General features: G+C 44.8%; 1 long non-coding RNA gene across 1 annotated transcript; it reads right to left on the bottom strand.

Annotated features, from left to right (window-relative positions):
• Positions 1-7,586: 7,586 nt before the first annotated feature.
• Positions 7,587-18,827, bottom strand: LOC311439459. The gene is made up of 5 exons (XR_014694724.1): positions 18,689-18,827; positions 17,600-17,782; positions 10,867-11,046; positions 8,727-8,830; positions 7,587-8,052 (listed from the first exon to the last, which is right to left on the bottom strand). It is a non-coding gene; the product is annotated as an uncharacterized lncRNA (long non-coding RNA).
• Positions 18,828-19,027: the final 200 nt, after the last annotated feature.

Raw genomic sequence — 19,027 nt, 5'->3', positions numbered from 1 at the left:
GGCACTCGGGGGCCACTCGAGACAGAAACCAGACACGGATTCTGCATGCAAAAGCAACCCTCTGCTCTACTTTGTAAACTTCAGCCATGTAGTCTTCTCAGCAATGTTTAGAGCTGAGAAAAGATGAAGCAAGAAAAGATGTAGAATAATTCACAGACCCCTCAGAAGTGGAAGATGGTCCTTGCACCACAGCACAAGGCACCTGGCCAGCACAAATGCAACAGTTCCCATAATCTTGGAAGTCCACGACCTCCCAGTTGCTCCCGGCTGCTATCAGGGGCAGGACACGAGGTGAGGTGGGCTTCTGCTCCGAGCCAGCACGGTCCTCCTTAAGTTGTTCTGTATTCCAAGCAGAGGACGTTGACATATGTAGGTCTTGACTGCAAGTACACAGAAGATGGCATCGCTCAAGGCAAAAAGCTAATGCTGATATAACTTACTTGTGTGCGCATGTTGCAAAATCTGTGCTGTGCCAATCCCCTCGTGCTGGAAATTGTTACAGCCCATGGCTACAGAGCGTGGGCTGTGCAGCACAAGCTCCAGCAGCGTGCCGTTTTTCAGGTTATAGAAAACCCAGCTCGGCTACTGGGTCATTTGTATGTGGGCCTAAACGCAATGAGGCTCAGCTAGTTGCTCAGGGCTAGAGACCTGTGGGAAAGATAACATTTTAAATTATTTAAATCAATGCGGAGGAAGGCTTAGAAGCGCCTGACAAAGAGTTACAAACAGCACATGTCCAACCTAGTTTGACTTAGCATGTCTGAAATCAGTGTGGAATAGAACAAACAAAGCAGCCCAAGTGAAAGCTGCAAACTTTGGGTACTGTGAGTAGTTCCAGCTGGAGACAAACAGGGACTTTACCGGGGGAGGCCCCACAGCCAGCCTGGTACCTCTGGGACAAGCAATTCCTTGAGTCTTCTGAGCTCCCAGCTCGTGTTTTCTTCATCAGAAGCATCACGCTGCCCACGGACGAGTGTGCTCAAAGGACCCTTCCTTGTTCTCAGAGTATATAGACTCCACAGGGACACAGCTAAAGCAGAGTCCTTCTGTTTTAAAATCTTCCGTAAATCCCCCATTCAATTTTCTTGGGCATCAGCCAAGAAGCAATCGGCGCACACACACACACACACAAAAAAAAAAAAAAAAAAAAGGTGAAGAGAGAATTTCCCTTAATAAAAATTGTATCAGAAATTCCCTTTAAAACATTCTCACGCTACATTTTTGACTTCATCTCGCACAGCACAATTCCTCCCAATGTTAGAAATCCTTGTTCACCTATACCAGGATAAATGACACTGCAAGATGCAGGGGCTATTAGCTTCTGGCACTGTTTTAAGCCAGCCTATTTAAATCCCATGGACAGCTGGCAATCCACTGAGATCAAACTCTTGCCTTTACCAGCACCAATGGGACAGTGCTGCCACATCTGCTACGGATTTTGCAAAATTCCTCTAGCTGGAGAAAAACAGAAGAACCCATTTTGTGTGCAGTTATATTCAGGGAACTTTACAGAAAAATTGCATTCTGGGCACACAGCGCTCAGCTATTCAAGTAGAAAGTTGGTTAACCAGACAAGTACAAGAAAAGATATCCTGGAAAAAGACAAAGTAAAGGAGAAAGGGAAATAAATATGGCATCCTGCCTTTTTTAAACCTGCACGCCTTTCCATCTTTCATGAGTTTAACCACAAGTTTTCCCCATGAACTCAGTGGTCCCCACCTGACGACCTCACACATACCTGGGCTGGAGACCTAGCCGGGAGAAGAGCTCTTGATTAACCACAGCACTGAAAGTGATGGAAAAAAGTGACAGCCCCTGAAGTCAATTACTTAGCAGAATGTAGCAAAGCACGAAATTGCTCTTCGGTGGAAAAATCCCAGCATTACACTGCATAATAGTGTTTTGTGCTGAAGAAGGTATTGCATTCTGTTTTCATTATTAACGTCTGATAGGTATTTAAGGGATTTGAAAAACTTGAGAGCTCCTTGAAAAATAGGATGGTATTTTGCTGCTCAGCGTTATAATCAAATGCTGAACATCAAGCACCAAAAAAAGGCATACTCTGTTAGAGATATCCGAACAAACTATTAATCTTCCTATCCGTCTTGTGACAAAGCAGGAAATAAGTTGTCTTTTACCCATCCAAGCCGCAGCAGAGTAAGGAGGGAGGTGTGGGTTTGTTTTTCCCTAAATACCTGGGCAGTTCGTGTTGAGAAGTCCTTTCGTCACCAGTGGATAGTTTGCCCAGAGTACAAGGAAAAGCCCAAAGCAGAGTAGAAACTAATCTATTTGGAAGAGATAATCAGGGCTTTGTACATTTCCATGCCTCTCTTCATTATCACATCTTCCTTTGGCTTTTGTTCCCCGTGCAGCAAATCTGTATGCTACGCACAGCTCTTCAGGCAGCACAGATGCAGGGGTTACTGGTGCCAGGCAAAAAATGAAGTTCAATTCATAATAAAAAATGCTTTAAACTTTTTAAGCACGTGTCTGTGTGCCAGTTAACGATAAGCCCAATCTACCAAGGCCCTTCCAAAACTGACTTCAGCACCCCCTGGGGGTCAGTGCCCAGCCACCCCCCGACGCAGGCAGGAGCTGAATTCCCCCCTTGGCACAAAACGAGCCCAGGGGCTCCACCTCGCCTACCACAGCTACTGCAAAAAGCGCTCCCAAGTCCCCCACTGCCCACAGATGCTGTCATTTCTGCAGTACAAAGCCCCAGCAGCTTCCATTCCAGCACGTTAAGCTCAAGATGTGAGCTGAACTCACCATAACACTCCGTGCTGCAGACCACTGCGAGGCCATTTCCACAATGAAGACGTGAGCTGTGGGCTTGCATGGCAGAAGGGCACCTTCAAGCCATCCATGAGCTCTTACCCCAAACGCTGGCTGCGTTCACACGTTAAAGCTGATTTGGGACTCCATGTTACAGTATTTGGGTTTCTGTCAGTTTGGCTTACAGGTTTCCCTGCGTGCCCACAACCACCTTCTGACTGTGAGTTACTGGTCACACGTGCTGATGTCAATACCTTCATCTGCACTGATTTTTAATTGCATGCCTCAAATTGCCTAATCTCAGTTACCACTTACAAAAACACGTAAAACTTTAACTCAAGTGGAAAGCAGAAGAAGCTTTGCATCCCTGTTTTTATTTTTACTTTAGCCTCTTAGGGCCAAATTGTATTTGAGATTAGAGGACAGGATTCATTTACATTATCATCTTTTAAGAGAAGTTCTGTGACATTATGCTATTCTACTTTTAGCAAATTATCTTCCAGAAATCTGCTTAACTGTCATGCTTCTTTAGCTTCTGTTACTTTTTCTCTAGGATGTTGTGGATGCTGCTTATGGGGATTTGGGATGAAGCCACCGAGGCCTGTAGACAAGAAATCCACGAGGGTTACAAAACAGGTTACAAAACTGAATTTCCGCTGATCCTCCTCAGCTGCCTCACACTGAGTGCCGTGGAGGCATCGCAGTTTTGTGGAAGGGAGGCTGAATCTATTTCACATATCATTGAGGCAATTGTTAATTAAGACTGAGCTGCAGCTGTTACTTGGGATCGTACACAGGAGGAAAAAAAAAAGCCAGAGACCAGGAAATGAAAGTTCAGCTACATTCCCAGTAAATAGATTCACCTAGATTAACTGAGGAAGTGACTTGGGTACAGAGAGTAATGCTGCAAAGGTGGATCCCTGGGTTCAAATACGTCAACAGAAATTCACTCGTGACACCCCCGTGCCAAGAAGAGCTCCCATGGGCTGTGCTGATGTACACAGGAACAAGTGCAGGCAGCACCAGTGCTCAGGTGTTAAGTGCAAGTCTGTATTACCGCTCAGTTCTGCGCTGCAACCTTTCAAAGGGATCACTGCTGCCGAGTCAGAGGTTAAACATTTTACTGATATTACATTAAAAACACTTGGTAAGCTTGGGTACCTTGGGGACCGTTAATAGGTGATAGCAGCAAGCCCCTGGAAGGTCCACGTGGGCTTGACGTGCAGGTCTCCCTCCTGAGAAGTGCTGGGCTTTGCAAAGACATGCTCAGGGTATGCAGCACGGAGATGATCAAAGGAAGGGGAGCAGACCGCCTCTGCAGACCACCCTTATGTGACTGACTCCTGTATTTGATGTTTGCTTCTGATCTCTCTCTCCTGACTGCTTGTGAAAGGACACATTATGTACCATCAAAGAGAGGAGTGAGATTTCTCCTTCAGCTCTCACCACTCAGGGAAAGCAAACAACTCTGAAATCCCCGTGCGTCAGCCTTGCACAAGCCCATTACTGAAACCAAAGACACAGGCTAAAGTAAGTGGGGCACCTTCCTTCGGGAAGGGTTTGCACTGCCTGCTGCAGGCATTCAGTTTGGGTGCAATTCAGGAGCCATCAACAGGGAGCCCAAATACTCCTCGTGCTTTGAAATAAGAGGCAAAGGAGACTGATTCAACACAGCTAAGTGGGAAGAAAGTAGCTGAAAGCTACCGAAACCTGTGCTGAGATGAGTGCTCTCATCTCAAGAAGCTTACAGTTCAGATGTTAAAAAGTTATATGGATGCTTAAAAGCCAGTAACAACATTTACAGCAAACATATTAGGAGCAAGGTCAACACAGCCATTACTTCTATTGCAGACCATAAGGCACATTTCTCCTAGAGAAAATAGCTAGAAATCCAACAGTCAAAGGCGAGCACCAAACTGGGAGGCATTAGGGTGGGCAGTAATGCCTGCCAGAAGCCCCTCCATAATCCTGTGAATTACAGCGTGCACAGGGAGAAGAGGAACACAGCAGGGTAGATGCACGTATCCTGGTGTACAAACCTCCGACCTAGGGAGACTCCTGCAGAAACAAGGGTTAACCCAGCTCATGCCCTGGCAGATATTTGTCTGCCTCCGATAACCCCCCATTACTTCTCAAAATCACCTCCTGATTCCTGCAATTGCAAATTCGGAGCAGTTTTTTATTGGGTAAGAGCGTTTGCCCAGAAGCTGCTTACATTTTGTTCACTTTCTCCTTTTCTTCAAGGACGTCAACATGAAAGATAAATACAATCTTTAGGCAGCGTTTGGGAAAAAGCACATTAGGAGGGTAAAATATCTGTGGACCTTCCACAGTGCCAAATATTTGTCACACTGCCTGAATCAACAATGGGGAACAGAAAATTGCTGATAATGTTGCACCCAGCTTCACCCAGACCTCTGAAGAGTAATCACCACAAACAAGCTAGAAGAAAAGTCAGCCTCAAATTTAAAAAAAAAAAAAAAACATAGTCCACAGGCTGTTCATCAGGGTAGGGGGAGGAAGAGTGAGACATGCAGGATAATCACAAAATGTACATTTGCAAGCAAGAAAGAGAGAGGGCAAGTAATCTTTCCCAAACTCCCACTACTAGCTTGCACTTCAAAAAGCTTTATGCATATAAATTGAGAATAAAAACTAAAACTGATTCCAGTGTTTATTACCTGTTTCTAACACATTGCATGGATCTTTTAAGAAAACTTATTTCTCAGGAAAATCTCATTATAAGTTGTTCCATCTTCCCCATTTATTTCCCAGATAAATCGAGTGCCATCAGCGACACATCGCTGGTGGGAGAAGTTGATGCTCTGGGTTAGCACCACAGCTGTTCAGGTGTAGGAAACACCGAGTTAAATCCAAAGGAGAAATTTATAGTTGTGTTTGACAGGCACTAAAGTGACAATAGATGCATATTAAGTGCATACAGACAGAGTAGGTGTCCTTAAATGTCGACGGTTTGCTCTGTTCCTTGCTCCAGCTATGCAGCCCAGCTGTGAAATGGAGGAGAGCCACTGATGTTTCCAGGGGCTGCTTGTACTGATGCAGCCATCCAGGTGCGTTACAACAGTGCCTGAGCTCACCAGCCCATTTTTACACAGGCCTCCAGGCAGCCATCTGATCATAAGGACATGCACTCAAACACTAATGACCTCAGTCCGTAACATTTCAGTTGCCATCCCAGCAAGCAGGCTATGCAGTCAGAAGCAGGAGTTTTTTAAGTGCCTGTGCCACTCGGTCCCTGGTTTCATAAACCTGATGAGGGACATTCCAAGTCGCAGCAGCAGAGCAGGCTGCTCAGCCTCAGGCAATAGTCAAGAACATGAATTTTCCCTAAAATTTTGCTGAAACATCTTAAATTTTAGGCAGTCCTAGAGGGGAACGTAGTTGTGGTTATGTTTTTGTTTGGTCTGGGTTTGTTTTCAGAAGCTCAGAAGCACTTGAAATCTCAGAAGTTACCAGAACACAGAAGTTATCTGAACATTTTGTTTCAGAAACTTCTTATGAAAAATATATTCGATATATCCCTGAAGACATTTGCTAGGCAAATATTCATGTCAGTTTTCAAAGACACTTCAGGCTATCAAATTTACTTTTTACTAGTATTTCATGTCCTCCTACCTGTTGAAGTAAATTCACTTCCATTTCCCAAGACCAGGTATTTACTTTATGCATGAAAAATAGACTGCAATTATTGTTAATTAATATTGTATGGATAAACAACCTCATAACCTATCTGCTGCTGTATGTGGGGTTATTATAGATTTTGTGACCTTTCAGCTCATGTCCCAGTGACTCTAAAACAAATGAAATCCGATGAATGCAATAAAATAATTCACCTTGCATGTATGGCTAGAGCTATTTTAAGGATTTAGGCAGTACCAGAGTAACTGAGCCCAAGGGCTGACATGCAAGGGCACTAAGCACATGAAAACCCTGCTCTGATAAAAGCAATGGCAAAAATCACCCAAAGTACCTAAGGAATGTGTAAAGAACAGATCTGGAAGGAAAAAATCATTTTTAACCAACTGGAATATACTACAAAGTCCTAGAAGTTGGGCCAAAGGACAGGGTTTAGCAGTGGCGCGCTGTGTGGGGCTGCTCATTGCACATCATTGCCCTGCCTCTGAAAAGAGGAAAACAACGGCTTGAGCTATTTGCAGCACGAAGAGAAAAATTACATTTTTAAAAATAAGTGCCAGAAGGACACAGCACTCCCCCAAGATCTCTATCCTGACATTTGCCAAGTTTTATATAACAATTCAGCTCTAATAACTAAGAGATTGACAGGTGAGTAAATTGCAAACAGTACTTTTAGGAACCTGGAAAGTCACACCATGCCCAAATTGCAAGTTGGTGGCTCCACAAAAGTTAGAGGACAAAGATCAGTGAGAATACGTGTTCAGTGGCAAGAAAATAAGACAATTTCTTGGAGCAGTCAGGCAGTTGCATTGCACGTCAGGCATCAAGGGCTCCTTTTGAAAGATTTATATGCATGTTCCTGTATTTTCAGGGACAATGTATCCTGAGCTGAGGAACTCGGAAGCCCCTAGATCTCCGTTATTTGCCATACCAATGTTTTTCAGACACAAACTTCCTAGCAAGCAGTAACGCTGTCATGTACTGGGTGCCAGAGCTCTCACACAAAGCTAGTTTTGCCTTGATTCTCTCTGTGGCCTGTCATCAAGCACAAGTGATAATTTCAGACCCAACAAAGCACAAGCTGATATTCATCTTATGACTACACAGATTTTCTTCTTTCATCACATTTCAAGGTGAATAACAAATAACAGGAGTTAACTGCACATGCTTTATTAATGGCTTCTCCGTGGATAGCACAGGTTTCCTTCAGTGCAGAACGTCAGCAATAAGCTTCCAGCACTGTGACATATTTAGCTGCTGTTTTATTCAGGTTATGCCAGGCCCTTATTGTACAAAACCAGAAGCAATCGGGCCAAACAAAATAAAATTACACAACTTAAAAGGCTTAATAGTCTTTGTCAGAGAGCGTCTGAGAAAGCCATGGGCTTTGGAGGAGCTTGTTCAGCACTATTGGCATATTAATTGCTAAGAGGCATGGATGGTTCGGGGAGACTTGTCTGTAGGAATCATTTCAAAAGCCACTTGTTTCAGATTCGACTCAAAGGGGATTTTTAATAAACAACCTGACTGTTTAATAACCACAAAAACAAAGAATGATACTCAATCCTACCATTGTCTGTTCATTTTGTGTTCCCTCAGTTCCTCGGTGGCGTCTGGTCACTGTGGGAGGAAAAAGGAAAGAATAAGAATTAAGCAAGCTTTAAACCTGAGGCCATATCCTGCTTCTGCACTGGTCAAAATCCACAACAGCCCCAATGAGATCAGCAATATGCATACAAAAAAGATTAATGCTGGATGCTTTCAGACAGATTTAATGCTGTTCTAGGTGCGTAGAGGTTTTCATTTGCATAATATTTTCTTTATCTAGCCTTAGAGCAAAGAATGCAACCATAAACAAGGTGGTGATTGGGATGAAAACGCATTTGAACTTTTTGACACATAACCGAAAATAATAAAGGCCTAATTACAATTTAACAGCTTTTGTGAGAATCAAGACACGTCACATTTTAACTACACTACTAAATAACTACAGTCATTAACATGCACTGTAAGTCCCACCCCTCTTCCTTTCATTTTGGAATCTGAAAACAACAAATTAGAGATGGTAATGAGAAAAATGTTTATGGGGTTTTTACTAAATCTACTAGGCATTTCAAATTATATTTGGGCTCAGGATTTGTGTGTGATTCTGTTACTTACTCACCCTTACTTGGTGGCTTCCTGAAAGATTCCTGGGTTTAAGGTTATTTTTTTAAAAGCCCATGCCTGGTTTAAGAGTTTAACACAGACACGCTCCCCAGTTGAGCTGAAGGTTTGCTCAGAAGCAGACTTACCGCAGCCCTCAGCAGCCTGAGGCTTGCACCTCAGCTCAAGGGAGCCCATGTCAGGGCGGTGGCACGGTGTAGCTCCAAGTACACTCGCAGGCAACTCTTCTCCACTGAAGTTAATGAAGGCAAGTCACAATCTTTTTAGATTCTGTAAGAGTAAAGACTAAACAGCAGTGCAAAACAAAGAGCCCTGTTACCACGCAATATCCAGTCTCCAAAGCTTCTTGTTTATTCTGCATCAGTCCAAACTAAATCACTCACCCTTGGGCTTCTCTACATAGCCCAAGAACATATTTATTCCTACACAGCGTGCAGATTAATAATTGTATGCACTATGTGAACTCCCACTTATGCTAGGAAAAAATAATAGCATCCTAGCACTGCGAGTTGTTTGACCTAGTAGTTTATTTTGCACATTGTAATGATTTTGGAAATTATTTACTGAACTCTGTGGCTGCCATGCCCACAGAAGGGTATGTTAGTTTGCTTGGCACCAGCATGAGTTTAAGACAGAAGATGCTGCTTTCCTAAAAGCAAAATACTGAAGGAAAGACAAAGCATAAACAAAAGCACATTAAGTCTATCCTCCTCAAGAACCATCCCCTTGACTTTCTGTTAAAACGGCTCCACGCACCCTCCAGAAGCTCCGTGGGACTGCATGAAAATGAGAAGCTTCGCCTTGACTTCATCCTGTTTGAAGGCCCAGCCTCCCCAGGCCACCTCTTACAAGGCTGTCAACTCTTCTCCCCATTAACCACCCCAAATACCAGAACTGCCCCATCCCCCTCACCACCCCCGATTCACTGCGCTCCCACCGCAATGAGCAGGCATGTTTTGCCTCCCCCTCCCACCCATTTATTTTCTGACCCGCTGTGCAAAGCGTTACAGAGCTATTAAATGTGCATTCCTCCCAATTACAACAACGATACGACACCGCAAGCAACAAAACTGATTTTTTTCTTGTAATTGTCTTTCTGCTATCCAGTTATTTAGGCAAGCACTCAAGTAGGGACCTTTAATGCAATTTGTTGGTGGCCTCAAGTCGTCTTACAGCTAAAGCAGGAGAGCCACAGGATCTGCATGCAGCCAGCATTTCCCTGCCTTCATGGCAGTGACCTATCCTGCATCCTCCATGGGCAGGCAGTTTTATTTCAGCTTTCATTAACACAAAATTAAAACAGAATGGACGTGGGAGTTCAGTGTTAAAGACAGCATTTTGGGGGCACACACCATTTAATGTCAAAGATTAAAGTCTTCCACAAATTAAACAAACATTACTTACCCATCCCTCACCAACACTGAGCATCCTTCTCTCCCAAAACAACTACAATAGAGCCCTTTAAAGAGCTCTATTTCACACAGTGGAAAGCTCAGGAAAAACATCTGATATGTTTTCATCTTCCAAACCTTCAGCTATCAACATAGCTGTCTACTGATGCTAAAACGAGTCCAACCACTAATGTGCAGGAATTGAGCCTCAGATTAATCCTTCCAGTTACGTTCATTAACTCAGGCTCGATTCTGTCTTTTTGCTAGCTTAGCAAAAACCTCCACCTCCAGACATAAAGGCCCAATCAATCCAACTTTGACAATGAGTATCTTTGTTTCAGCCTTGTCTTTTTTTTTTTTTTTTTTTCTTTTTTAATTCTACAATTCCCAGATTTGTAAAACTTCTAATGTTCTGCCTGTTGGAACAGGACTCGAGCACCAAGTTCAGCCTGCCACCTCCCAGCAGCTTTCCTCCACAAATCCCCCCGGGGCTTCCACAGATCTCCAATTAATTCCCAGCCTCCCTTGCCCTGTTAGCATCGATATGACCCCTGGGGGCTCCTAAAACTGCATTGGATTTTTAACAGGCGATTGATGGTTTCAGGAGAAGTGGAGTTGAACTGTTTGAATTCAGCCTGATGATAACCCATCACTCTGAACTTCCCCCAAAGCCTCATTTTCAAAATGATGGCAGCGGGTAGCTGAGCATGCCAGGATGAAAGCTAGACAACGATGTTTCCTCAGGGCTCACCCAGTTTGGTGCTCAGCCCAAACTGCTCTCAGTGCTATAACTGCCAGACCCGTCCTGAGGCATCCCACAGCACCAGCGGGGTCACAGGACAAGAAGATTTTGGGGGGTGCCCCATACTTTCCGTACCTTTAGAGGATGGGCGACACAGTGGATTTTGCCACACAGTTTTTGTCCTCGTTTGGTCAAGCAGAACTGAATGTAGACATTCCTGCTCCATTCGTGAGTACCAGGGGAAAGGACTCCAACCTCACCTCCCACCCAGCTGAGTGGGCTTTGCACCAGGCTCTGCAGAGATGGCTTTCCTTCCTACAGAAGTGAGTGGCCAAGAAGACAGTTAGGGCTGCAACCTCAGTAACGACGCTTCTCAGCAGCATCGGGACAACTGGATTGCTAGAAAATCCTGGTGATACAGATTTCGAAATTCTGAAATTCCATAGCCAACAACAACAAAAATGTATCAATAGGTCCATGCAGTTTCATCTGCCTTAATGCTGAACTCAAGGAATCACCTGCAGTTTCTGCTCAGCACATAATCCAGGATGCCACTCACGACTTCCCTCTTCCAGAAGCCAGAAACAATGATCTCATTCTGATTAGATGTAGTGTAAGAAACAGCTGAAAGTGAAAAACAGGCTTTTCTGACATGCTAGAGCAAGGCAGAGGCTTCCACATACACCACCCAGAAGAGCTCAGCACCACCCCCAGGACAGTCTGGAGCCTCTCTACAAGGACCAAGGCACATACAACCTGACCTGCCCCCGTTGGGCAAGGGGCTAGGGCATCAAGGTGGCATCGAGCCTCTTCCTCCACCTTCCCAATCTGAGAACAGCAAAGCCATAGGCTCAAAGCTGACACTGCCATGCTCACACCAGTGCAAAGATCCTGAGATCTCGGTCACTTTCACAGAATCACAGAATTTCTAGGTTGGAAGAGACCTCAAGATCATCGAGTCCAACCTCTGACCTAACGCTAGCAGTCCCCACTAAACCATATCCCTAAGCTCTACATCTAAACGTCTTTTAAAGACTTCCAGGGATGGTGACTCCACCACTTCCCTGGGCAGCCTGTTCCAGTGTCTAACAACCCTTTCGGTAAAGAAGTTCTTCCTAACATCTAACCTAAAACTCCCCTGGCTCAATTTAAGCCCATTCCCCCTCATCCTGTCACCAGGCACGTGGGAGAACAGGCCAACCCCCACCTCACTACAGCCTTCTTTAAGGTATCTGTAGAGAGCAATAAGGTCGGCCCTGAGCCTCCTTTTCTCCAGGCTGAACAAGCCCAGCTCCCTCAGCCGCTCCTCGTAGGACTTGTTCTCCAGACCCCTCACCAGCTTCGTCGCCCTTCTCTGCACCCGCTCAAGCACCTCGATGTCCTTCTTGTAGCGAGGGGCCCAAAACTGAACACAGTACTCGAGGTGCGGCCTCACCAGAGCCGAGTACAGGGGGATGATCACCTCCCTAGCCCTGCTGGTCACACTGTTCCTGATACAAGCCAGGATGCCGTTGGCTTTCTTGGCCACCTGAGCACACTGCTGGCTCATATTCAGCCGATGGTGGCTTTGCCACCATCAGGAGGCTGCTCAAGTGGAAAAGGAGCTCACAGTCTTGACGAAGGGAAAGCACTCACAGGATCAGAGCTGAAGTGTATTTAGGCTGAGTAAAACTTGGAGTTGACCAAGTGGTTCCTGAAAAATGCATGTTTGAACACACAGAATATTTGTTTCAACGCTGACTTTTTCCTTTTTCCTCTGACTTCATACACATTTCCTCTGATTATACACGTCAAAGCATAGGAATCATACCTTGAAAATCACTGAAAGCTGAATTCTGCTTCTGTTCTGAGATCTCCACATGCAAAGAGGAAGACACAAATACATGAAAAAATCATTTTAAAAAGGTGCTGTAAAGTTATTTTTACTAAAACCAACGGAACAAAGTACCTGAAAAACGTGATCATGCTGAAATAGAAAAAAAAAAAAAACCTGCAAAACAGCTGCAAACATCTGGAGGGTAACAGACTGAAGAAAAAGCACAGGCTCAGAGAACTAATCTTGCCAGAGAGCATATTCTATTTACTAGAGTTATAAAACTAAGGGCTGAGGGGAAAACTCATATTTACCGACATTGAATAGTCTCAAGAAGTCATACTTGAAAATTAATTCAAGCTGATGGTGAAACATGGTTATCAGTCCAAAAGCTACACAGAAAACTACAAAGTGTTGTAATACACAAAAAATGCATAAAAATTAAAATGTTCACGCTCTTGTGGTTTTGTTTTCTTGTTTGTTTCAATAAACTTAATCACCTGAAAAAGAAGCAATGGAACTTGATGTTAAATTAGTAGGCACTGCAAGGTTAGGCAAAGGAGGGAGAAGAAAGGGACCTAGAAATAGAAACACTGGCCGAAATGAAATAAAGCCATCACTGGAACAAAGGAAAAATGCTTTTTCTCTGAAATCAATGTCAATTTGCCAGGATCGAGATTATGTCAGTACAGAGAAGACAATAGTTTGTTGTGACTTTGCAGTGTTGCGCACTTTAGATATGAAAGTAAGCTGATCAGGCTGAGTCTGTACAGGGACTGAAGAGCATCCAAAAGAGATAGCCCTGTCACGCCGATCCAGTACAGCCAAACCAAGTCTCTCTTGTAATTCTTCACACTGTATCCAGGATCACAATGCCAGCATACCAAAAGCTGCAACATAAGCAATACAAAGCTTGGTGTAAGAAACGTCTTGGAGAGCTCTCTTCAGTTTGACTCTGCTCTGGAGGCCAATGATCACAGCAGAGACAATGCATCCACTAACACCTGACAGGTTTTGTTGCTTCATGGTTTATTAATATCATTTTAGGGGCCATTGGATGAAGAAAACACAGGAACCATTTGGGACTCCAGGGAAAGCTTCGTGATTGTGTCATCTATCAGGCAACAGGCCAGTCTCACGAGTAAAGCTACTCAAGCCCTAACACTTATTTTCTGTTCCAGCAGTTTCAAATGCTGCAAGAAAGGAAAAAGCACACTCTCATTTTTCTTAGAGGCCGTTGGCCCAAGTACACTCAAGTGTCCTTCTACATCTTTAATTCGTAAAATTCTTCAAGAAGAGGCAGCTGGGAGGATGCAGGAAGGGTGGGGACAGGGGAGAGGAAAAAGTAAAGAACAAACTAAATTCAAGGAAAGGAAAATTGAATGGCTGGTTAAAAGCCAGACCAGCATCTATCCCACAGCACTGCGCCACCATTTGCTGCACGGCTGAATCATGTGCTGCATGGTGCTCTACGTTCAGAGCCCTTTCCTGCACAAACAACTGTGGCTTTGAAGCATTTTTGAGAATTGCCTTGAAAATTTATGATGCACTCAGCAGTTTGTCTGAATCTGTGAGATGAAAGCTTGGGGACAGAGAGGGGACTTCACTGAACTCGGTGTCACGAGGCAGATGTTTGTCTAGGGGGTAAAGAGAGTTCCTAACTGGTAGCACCACATTTGGATGTGCAGAGCATACCTTACAGGAACAAAAAGCAGCCTGGACTGCTGCATTTTTCATGACGGCAGTGATGCCGAGAGCAATTCCTTTTCTCTTTGTCTTGAGCACCTCGGAATAAGGAGAGCTAAAATAGAAACAGAAATTTTATCCAGAGTTATGAAACCAAACTAATTCTAACAAAAAGCAATGCTGCAAGGGGATTTTAAGATGCAGCAGAACATGCTTAGAAGCAGGAAGAGAATTAAGTGCTCTTTACCATTGTGAGTGTCGTGGCTAGCATCTCCTTGAAGGATGCACAGCTGGAAACCCACCAGCTCACAGGTACCATCCTGCAGAGCTGTCCACCTCCCGCTTGTCCCATGGGCACAGATTTTGGCACTGGAGAATGCAGCGAGTCGGATCAGTGAACGCAACTGACCAGCTATATGTGCCTCCCCCAAGGCAAAGTTCTAGCCAGGGAAAGAAAAAGAGGTCCCACAGAAAAAAAGAGCTCCTATCAAACTTGAAAGGCAGTTGTTGGCTGAGACACCCAGCCAGGTGAACTTCTCAGTCAATTATCTTCAAGCTCAAGTGAGAAAGACAGCACGATCTTCTCATCTGACACGCTGCACGTTGGGTTTCCCAGAATTAAATCTGGTTTGAGTTAGAACATCTTACAGAAAAACAGGGCAATTAGTTACTCAAAAACACTGATAGAAAGCCCTCTACAATGAAGAGAGTTGTGCCAAATCTTAATTATTCACCCAGCGGGGGGAAAAAAATCACCAAGCCTTATCTACTGAACCATCAAAAATCTGTTCCCTTGGAGACAGTTCCAGACCATTACCCAGTCACCCTTGGAGTTCCCTTTTGTTAACCCCAGACTGAGCTGCTCAGGCTTTTTAAGGCAGCCCTGACTGCTCCCAGCTCCCCGGTTCCCCCACTGAGCAGGGCTCAGGGCACACCAAAGTCTTCCCACGCCATGTCCTGCCACGGGTCACACCAGCTCATCTTTTCCTCACCTCACTTCAGCCCTACTGCAAGGCACACTACGGCCGACTTGCCAAAGCACCCGGCCTGCTCTCACCAATGATGTGATCTCCTCGATATTTATCGCTTCAATTTTCTGCCAGATTAGAAGCTTACAGATGGCAATTATCGGTGCCATCTGAAAATTGCTATTGCTAATGATCCTACCAGCATTGCTTCCTCTTCAAATCACTGATGTAACCACAAAATAGCACGGAGGCAAGGCAGGAGCTACACGAAACCCTGCCAGGAAAACCAGCCCAAGCTTACAGGTTGATGACGATCGCATCTAATCACACCCTCTGCAGTCCCACCGGCCCCCATCAAAATGGTTTTGATGCATTTGGTGTTGGCTGGTTGGTTTCTTAATCAGAATCTCATGCCATTAACATCCCATAGGTAAGCGTGCTGTATCATCAGCTTTATCATCTGTGATCAGTTCTGTGGGTTTTATATGTTGGTTTTTTAATGCATTTTCTACCCCTCCGTGTCATACAAGCCACCGCTGCTATCTAATAACAGAACAAGGAGTTCTGTTACAGGAGCCTTCTCCAAACACACGTAACTACAGTCACTAGTGTTGAAAATAATTTACCTCCCATCTCCCTTTTCTTCCTTGACCGACATCAGTTTGTCTTCTGATAAAGATCTCTTACTCCCCACTTTCCTTTGCTGTTTTGGATATTTGGAAATTTGACTGTCACAGTATGCTTTACACAAATTATCAGTGCATTTATTTCACTAGTAGAGCATACAGTGACTCTTAGGCAGTTCCAAAATATTTTTCTATCTGCGCACCCTCCTAGGTGGTTGGCTAGTAGTCTTTGCAGCTCTGAATGAGCCTTTCAAAGCACTAAAAATGTACTTGGTTGGGTTTTATTCTACGAACACCACACAAATAATCAAGTTATGATCATTGTATCTCACCTACTTTCTCACCTACTTGGAATTTGCAATTCCACATTCCATTTGTAGCCTGTCAGAGCAGGGTCTAAATGTAGGTTTCAGACTTGTAAGACGTAAGAGAAAGTTTTCCAGCTCCCTTTTATTTTTTTTAAGAAGGCTCCTGTTTTGCCCAAAAAAGTGTCACCAGGCTCTTTGGGAGAGCTGGGCACTACAGGTCCTGCCTCCCTACAAGGGACCAGTCCCTAAACCCAGCTCAGCCTCTTGTCAAAGAGAGGTATCCTGGCTTCTTCTGGGCTCCTGCCACCAGGGGAACAACAAACACTCCCAGACCCACTTCCAAAAGGCTGCAGGCCCCTCCTTAGCTGTTCAAGCTAAGGATGTATTTCTGATCAGAGCCTGAGACACGGTGATACCTTTCCTTGCAATGGCACTCATCGCTCGGGGTGATTCATTCCAACTCTGCAACCCAGGGGTTTTATATTCTTTATACTCTAACCATGCAAACGTCACTGTCAGGTTTCGGCAACACAGCAGAGCCGTAGCTGTGCGCAGACACGTGTTATCCCAGCCCCTCTCGTCTGTTGTTCCAGGCTCACAGCACTGATGTGTAGATGATCAAAGTTTTTCTTCTCCCTTTTGTGTCTTGACTAATTTTGTTCACAACATCTTAATTTTGCACTGGGTGAACACTCATTAGTTCCATTTCATCCACTTCTGTGCAAGTTTTAATACTCTCCTGTCTATTCCCTGCCTCACTGTAGAAAGCTGCTTGCCAACAAGAGCTGAAGGCCAGCTGGATTCACCATCATCTTCCAGCAGTAACCGGTAACCACAGCATCAATCCCTCCTGCAAACTAGCACACTCCTAGTCTGAAATCTACAAATATTTCTCACCGAAACTGCTGATACATCCCAGGGTTCTGACAGCAGCACACAGAGCAGCTCCGCAGTAGCTGTCCTCAAGAGCAGAAGGAAAATCCTGAGCTTCATGAACTCATGCAACTTCTGAACTTCATGAAGCACTTTTCACTTATTTACACCCACAGCAGATAAATTCACAGCTTTAGATTGGATCCAACACGGTTTTTATTGAAGGTTAGCTGAGAATTGGAGCACTCTGACTGAGGCACCCTGCTTCAGCATCTGGTCAGGAGCAGAGGATTTCCCTTTGAAGTCACGACTGATCTTTCCTAAAAGAGCGATCTGTGAGAAACATCAACCTGAGTTTCAAAACAGACCTGATCTTTTCCAAATACAGAGGATTTTTGGATCAAGAAAACACAACTGCTCTACATGCAATTCGCCACAAAGGGAGCTAAAACAGTCGCAGAGCACTGTACAGAGCTGCATCTTTGTTAGCATTCATCGTTATTCCACAATACACCTGGGAAAAGGTCACAGAAGCCTTTCTGCACAGCATACTTCGGAAGTGGTTTATGTAACCAGGTCTTACTCTTCACCTACCTTGCTTAGAACAACAACAATTGAACTCTGGCAATGTCCACAGCATTACAAAACAAAATGGGAACAGTGGGCAGCACTTCGTCCCCTGGCAGGATGCTGTCCAGATGTAACTGGTGCAGGGAGCAAAGCAGTGCACCTCAGGGGGCTCCGACTTCACGCCTGCCTTGCTAGGTGGTGGGAAAGCTGTACAAGAAAAGGTAGAATTAGATCTAAACAAACAGACAAATGCCTGAGGGTGCCCTCAGGTAGCCTGGCCAGCTAGCTCCAAACCACGGGCGGAGCAGAGGGATCCCAAGCCACCTCTCCTGATGCGTTTTGGACAAGGGCTCAATCTGCCCCACTGCTAGGAAGTTTCCAGCTCCATACAAAGGTTTGTTGTCCAGTAGGGCCTTATGCAAGCTGAAAAACTGGGAAATGCCAAATTCTTGCTTGAAGTTTGATTTAACTCACTTCCAGGAGTCTTAGCTGAGGCTTTCACATCCTAGCACAGAAATAAAGGGGTGGCCCCAGCATCACAGGAACAGCAACTCACGCACACGCAGAGCTAAGCATGCACCACACACTGACAGCAAACAGGAGCTGCCCACATTTGCCCACACTCCCATTCTGCATTGGTATATAAACTAAAAACTTACTGGTGACCACATAGATATGAGAAAAAAGTTACAGGCTAGCAAAAGCAACAACAATGTAGAAATACAACAGCAATCTTGTCTCAGAGCTGAACATATATAGAATGAAAATAAACCGAAGGGCTCTGCTAAAAGTGACAGTCTAGAGATGAAAAGGTAAAACAGGAACGGGAACAAAGACAAAGGGATTTACTGCACATCTAGCACTGTACTGTTACTTCTTTACTGCAGCATACCAGGGGACTGAAGGAAGATGAACTGTGTGTGAGGAGGCAAAGTAACATTTCTGATGTCACTGACACCACAACAAGAAAATAGGAAGAGTTTCAGTGAAGACAATAGATAGAAAACAAAAATAAAATAAAATTAGTAACAAGCACAGGGTTAGCTTTTTTCTTACAATAGCAGAAAACCAATCTGCTCTCAGCGCCTAAAGACATCATTGCACAGAACTTACAGGGACGTGCAGGTGAAAAAAAATTAACTCAGCTGCTGCAGTTCAGCTCCCCTCCTTCCATGCTCCGACACACTCCGAGCCACCAGAGACCGGCAGACTCCCCCGGCTCAGGGAATTAAAGCCAGGTTTGATGAAAGGCCTGAGCGTCGTTAGAAGCTGCCACCAAGACTGACAGATTACTTCGTGGTTGCTGAACTTAAACCAGCAGCAGCTGGAGCAGCCAGGCTCACCGAGCTGCCTCTCGCAGGCTGCTGCGCTCCACGCGGCACGGGGGCACAGAGCCAGCCCTTGCTCGCTGAGCTGTCCCGCCGTGCTAATTAGAAAGCACAATAAAAGTTA

The sequence above is a fragment of the Aythya ferina genome (genome assembly GCF_964211825.1).
Source record: "Aythya ferina genome assembly, chromosome: 7".
NCBI classification, from domain to species: Eukaryota; Metazoa; Chordata; class Aves; order Anseriformes; family Anatidae; genus Aythya; species Aythya ferina.
The sequence above is the reverse complement of the archived record's forward strand: the minus strand, read 5'-3'. Positions and strand labels throughout refer to the sequence as shown.